Source organism: Arachis stenosperma, chromosome 4, assembly GCF_014773155.1.
Source record: "Arachis stenosperma cultivar V10309 chromosome 4, arast.V10309.gnm1.PFL2, whole genome shotgun sequence".
Taxonomy (NCBI): Eukaryota; Viridiplantae; Streptophyta; class Magnoliopsida; order Fabales; family Fabaceae; genus Arachis; species Arachis stenosperma.
The window spans coordinates 137,056,439-137,063,006 of record NC_080380.1 but is presented as its reverse complement, the minus strand read 5'-3'; positions in this window follow the sequence as shown (position 1 = coordinate 137,063,006).

The window sequence follows — 6,568 nt, the reverse complement described above, 5'->3', positions numbered from 1 at the left end:
CAAGATGACCATAGCTTGCTTCATAGTAACAATCTCTGTGGGATTGACCCTTACTCACGTAAGGTATTACTTGGACGACCCAGTGCACTTGCTGGTTAGTTGTGCGAAGTTGTGTAATGCCATGGAATTGAGCCACCAAGTTTTTGGAGTTCATGACCGGGGATTATGAGAGTTGTGAAAAGTATTGTTCACAATTTCGCGCACCACCAAGCATACACCAAGTGGGCCCCGGAAGTGGATTTATGCATCAAATACTTACTCATGTAAACCCTAGGAGCTAGTTTATTATAAATAGAACATTTAACTATTGTATTAGATGTCTTTTTGACCACGTTACATCTTTGGTCTCAGTTTTGTTTTATTCTTCATCCTAAGAGGCTATTGATCACGTTTTAGGGGGCTGGCCATTCGGCCATGCCTGAACCTTTTACTTATGTATTTTCAACGGTGGAGTTTCTGCACACCATAGATTAAGGGTGTGGAGCTCTGCTGTACCTCAAGTATTAATGCAGTTTTATTTTCTTTTATTCAATTCTCTCTTATTCTTATTCCAAGATATTCATTCGTACCCAACAACATGATGAATGTGATGATTAGATAACCCTCATTATCATTCTCACTTATGAACGCACGTGATTGACAACCACTTCCGTTCTACATGCAATAGAGCTTGAATGTGTATCTCTTAGATTCCCCAACAGAATCTTTGTGGTATAAGTTAGATAGATGGCGGCATTCATGAGGATCCGAAAAGTCTAAACCTTGTCTATGGTATTCCGAGTAGGATTCTAGGATTGAATGACTGTGACGAGCTTCAAACTCCTGAAGGCTGGGCGTGATGACAAGCGCAAAAGAATCAATGGATTCTATTCCAACCTGATTGAGAACCGACAGATGATTAGCCATGCGAGTGACAGCCGCAGAGGACCATTTTCACTGAGAGGATGGGATGTAGCCACTGACAACGGTGATGCCCTACATACAGCTTGCCATGGAAAGGAGTAAGAAGGATTGAAGGGAGAGCGAGTAGTGAAGTAGAGTTTCAAGAGGAGCACAGCATCTCATATGCCTATCTGAAATTCCCACTATTAATTACTAAGTATTTCTATCCCTTTTATTTTTTTTTATATTTGATTTTCTAAATTCCATAATTTTATCCTGCCTAACTGAGATTTACAAGATGACCATAGCTTGCTACATACCAACAATCTCTGTGGGATCGACCCTTACTCACGTAAGGTTTATTACTTGGACGACCCAGTACACTTGCTGGTTAGTTGAACGGAGTTGTGAATTCAACCAGTGCCATAATAATGATTTCTCTCAAAATAGTTAGAACATGGATCACAATTTCGTCCACCATATGCCATGTGCTTCTATTATTTTTTCACTTGCATGTTGTAGCTACCATGTAATTGAGACCCCCATTATTTGGCATTAACCCACCCATATTTTATTTATTTTCTTCTCTTTATTCTTGGGTTACTTTTCTTCTTTTTCCTTTTCTTTCAAGATGGCCACCGAGGAAGGGAAACGGAAAACCTTTTCATGGGCAACAAACAAGTTCCATCTGCACAATCTTTGGAGAAAAGCATCAGTATAGCAACCCATCCACTTGTACATCTCAGTATGCACCGAGGACGGTACAATCTTTAAGTATGGGGAGGTCGATACCGATCTTCGTGGGTTAGTTATTTTCTTTCCAACACTAATGTCTTATTTTCTTTATTAGTTCATTGTTGCATTTACATGTTTGATTGCATATTTTCTTGATTTTGTGCATATTTTACCATTGCTTGGTTAAAGTAATGAGTTTCTTTTTAAGACCGTATTTTTGAAAAATTTTACTAATTTAAATTAAAATATTTTCATTAAACTTGTTGGAAGTTGTATTTGGAACATGGTTAAAAGCAAAGAACACACTACCTGTGAGATTTGAGCTTAATTACATGGTTACACTATTTAACCATAAAAGTTTTATTCTTGTGTATTTTCTTCTCTATGATTGTAATCTTCATTTTGCTCCATCTTATATGTCCAATAGTTAATGTATTATATGCATGCATATGATTGAGGCTATTATTTGTTTTTGCTCACTTATCCCAAATAGCCTACCCTTTTAAATCACCCTTGTTAGCCACTTTGAGCCTTTTAAATCCCATTTGTTCTATATGTTACCACATCACTAACCTTGAGCAGAAAAATAATTAAATACCCCGATTGAATCTTTGGTTAGCTTAAGTTAGAGATTGTGTATCAATTGAGTATGGGAAGATCGTGGAAACATGGGTTAATAAAGGAATATGTCATGATAAAATAAAGGGAATTTGGGTACCTACTCATGTAAGACCAGAAAAATTAAAAATCCATGTGCATTGATAATGTTATGTTTATTTTTAATTAAAAAAATAATATAAAAAAATTTCAAAGTAATTAAGCAATTAAATAAGGGGACAAAATTATCCCAATGCTAAGTTAAGTTAAAAAAAAGATCAATGCATATGTGATAAAAATTAAAAGAAAGCGTGATGCATGAGTATGTAATACAAAAGTGAGAATTTTGGGTAGCTAGGCATAACTTTAGAAGTTATATAGAGTGTATGTATGTTAGGTGATACCTTAGGTTAATCAAGGATTCAATTTATAGCTCACTTAACCATATATATATCCTCACCTTTACCTTGGCCCCATTACAACCTTGAAAAGACCTCATAATGTTTGCATTGGTACATTAGATATTTGTTGATTGGTTAGATAAAGAGCAAAGTTTAGAAAGCATGATTAGAGAAGAGTAGAGTGAATTAACTTTAGAAAGCATGATTAGAGAAGAGTAGAGTGAATTAACCCTAGACACTTGAGAGATTAGAGTGCATATACACTACTAGTGAGGGTTCAATGCTTGATTCTATGTTCCTTGCTTTCATAAGCTGTCTTCTTACAAGTTTACTTGTCTTTACTATATGATTTGAATTAGTGAAATTTAATCTATGTTTGTCTTGGAGAACTTGTTTACTTTTAACCAAGTAGATAAAAACATCTTAGTATATAGTTGCATTCACATATAGGTTGCATTTCATACATTTTACCATTCCTCTTCACTCCTTTATAGCTTCTCTTGAGCTTAGCATGAGAACATGCTAATGTTTAAGTGTAGGAAGGTTGATAAACCACTATTTTATGATTTATATTGTGCTCAATTGAGTGGTTTTTATCAAGTCTTTGCTCACTTATTCATATAAATTGCATGATTTTACAATTCCTTTCTTATTCCTTAATATATGTGAAAATATGTTTCCTAGACCATAAAATTATTAATTTTAATTATCCTTTATTACCATTCAATGCCGTGATCTGTGTGTTGAGTATTTTCAGGCCTTATAGGGCAGGAATGGCTTAGAGAATAGAAAGGAAACATGCAAAAGTGGAAGGAACACGCGAAAATAAAGTTTTGAAGGAAATGGCAGCGACGCGCATGCATGGCCGACGCGGATGCATGCCTAGCACAAAGCACGAGCGACGCGTACGCGTGACTGACGCGTACGTGTGACGAGAAAAATTTCCAAATGATGCGCACGTGTGGCCCACGCGCACGCGTGACGGACGCCACGTGCAGAAAGTTGCAGAAAATATTCCCAGCGATTTTTGAACTCCTTTTCTGCCCAAATCCAAGCCCAGAAAATACAGATTAGAGGCTATAAAGTGGGGGAATGCATCCATTCAAACAACAACATCGACATAACACTCATTATTCACAATTTTAGTTTTAGATTTAGTTTTTCTAGAGAGAGAGGCTCTCTTAGGTTTTAGGATTAGGATTTCTATTAGTTTTAGGCTATTTCTTCTCAATTCCAGGTTCAATGTTCTTTAGATTTAGTTTCTTTTCTATTTTTATTTATTCCATTACTTTAATTTATGAACTCTTCATGTTAGATTTGAATATTCTATTTAATGCAATTTGAGGTATTTCAGATTTATGATTGTTTTATTCTATTTATGATATAAATAATTTGGATTTTTCCCCTCTTGGCTTCGGTTGAGTAATTGGTGACACTTGAGTTATCAAACTCCTTTGTGATTGATAATTAGAATTTGCTGATTGGTTTGGATCCCTCTAAAGCTAGTCTTTCCTTATGAGTTGACTAGAACTTGAGGAATCAAATTGATTAGTCAACTTGACTTTCCTTTATTTTGTAAGGGTTAACTAAGTAGGAGCAGTGAACCGTTCTCATCACCAGTGATAAGGATAATTAGGACAGGATTTCCAGTTCTCAAAACCTGCCAAGAGCTTTATTAGTTATTATTTTAATCACTTGTTATTTTACATATCCTTGTTCCCTATTTCAAAAACCCAAAAGTATACCTTTTCCATAACCAATAATAAATCATACTTCCCTACAATTCCTTGAGAGATGACTGATGAGCGGATAATTTATACGCTTTTTGGCATTATTTTTAGTATGTTTTTAGTAGGATCTAGTTAGTTTTTAGTATATTTTTATTAGTTTTTAGTTAAAATTCACTTTTCTGGACTTTACTATGAGTTTGTGTGTTTTTCTGTGATTTCAGGTATTTTCTGGCTGAAATTGAAGGTTCTGAGCAAAAATCTGATCCAGAGACTCAAAAGGACTGCAGATGCTGTTGGATTCTGACCTCCCTGCACTCGAAGTGAATTTTCTGGAGCTACAGAAGCCCAATTGGCGCGCTCTCAACGGCGTTGGAAAGTAGACATCCTGGGCTTTCCAGCAATATATGATAGTCCATACTTTGCCCAAGATTTGATGGCCCAAACCGGCGTTCAAAGTCACCTCAAGAAATCCCAGCGTTAAACGCTGGAACTGGCACCCAAATGGGAGTTAAACGCCCAAACTGGCATAAAAGCTGGCGTTTAACTCCAAGAAGAGTCTCTACACGAAATTGCTTCATTGCTCAGCCCAAGCACACACCAAGTGGGCCCGGAAGTGGATTTTTATGTCATTTACTCATCTCTGTACACCCTAGGCTACTAGTTTTCTATAAGTAGGACCTTTTACTATTGTATTGGAGGTCTAGGATCTTTTGATCATGTTTTGATGATTAAACCCTCTTTGGGAGGCTGGCCATTCGGCCATGCCTAGACCTTGTTCTTATGTATTTTCAACGGTGGAGTTTCTACACACCATAGATTAAGGTGTGGAGCTCTGCTGTACCTCGAGTATTAATGCAATTACTATTGTTCTTCTATTCAATTCCGCTTGTTCTTTGTCCAAGATATCACTTGTTCTTCAACTTGATGAATGTGATGATCCGTGACACTCATCATCATTCTCACTCATGAACAAGGTGACTGACAACCATTCTTGTTCTACAAGCAATCAAAGCTCTAGTGAATATCTCTTGGATTCCTGATAACACGATGCATGGTTGATCGCCTGACAACCGAGTGCTCGCCTGACAAACGAGCCAGCCATTCCGTGAGATCAGAGTCTTCGTGGTATAGGCGAGAACTGATGGCGGCATTCAAGAGAATCCGGAAGGTCTAACCTTATCTGTGGTATTCTGAGTAGGATTCAATGATTGAATGACTGTGACGTGCTTCAAACTCCTGAGGGCGGGGCGTTAGTGACAGACGCAAAAGAATCACTGGATTCTATTCCGGCCTGATTGAGAACCGACAGATGGATAGCCGTACCGTGACAGGGTGCGTTGAACATTTCCAATGAGAGGATGGGAGGTAGCCACTGACAACGGTGAAACCCTTGCATAAGCTTGCCATGGAAAGGAGTAAGAAGGATTGGATGAAGACAGTAGGAAAGCAGAGAGACGGAAGGGAAGGCATCTTCATGCGCTTATCTGAAGTTCCTACCAATGAATTACATAAGTATCTCTATCTTTATCTTTTATGTTATTTTCGTCCATCACCATCATACATTTGAGTCTGCCTGACTAAGATTTACAAGATGACCATAGCTTGCTTCATAGCAACAATCTCCGTGGGATCGACCCTTACTCACGTAAGGTATTACTTGGACGACCCAGTGCACTTGCTGGTTAGTTGTGCGAAGTTGTGTTAATGCCATGGGATTGAGCACCAAGTTTTTGGAGTTCATGACCGGGGATTATTTGAATATGGACAAAGTAGAGATCACAATTTCGTGCACCAAGTTTTTGGCGCCGTTGCCGGGGATTGTTTGTGTATGGACAACTGACGGTTCATCTTGTTGCTTAGATTAGGTATTTTTTTTTCGAAATTCTTGAAGGTGAATCCTAGAGTTTCATGATGATTTGTTGAAATCTGGCTGGCTGAGAAGCCATGTCTAATTTCATTGGACCGAGGTTTCAACTTATCATCACAAGCGCTTGATGATTTTTATCAATCTTGCTTTTGGAGCAGTGATCTGCTAAGGCTTGGCTGGCCTTTGGCCATGTCTAGTGTTTTGGACCGAAGCTTTCTTTGAAAGCTTGGCTGGCTGTGAAGCCATGTCTAATTCCTGGACCGGAGTCTTAGACTAACATTGCACTGATTCCTGTAATTCTCATTAAGAATTTTGATACCTTTTTCCACTTAATTTTCGAAAAAAAAAAACACAAA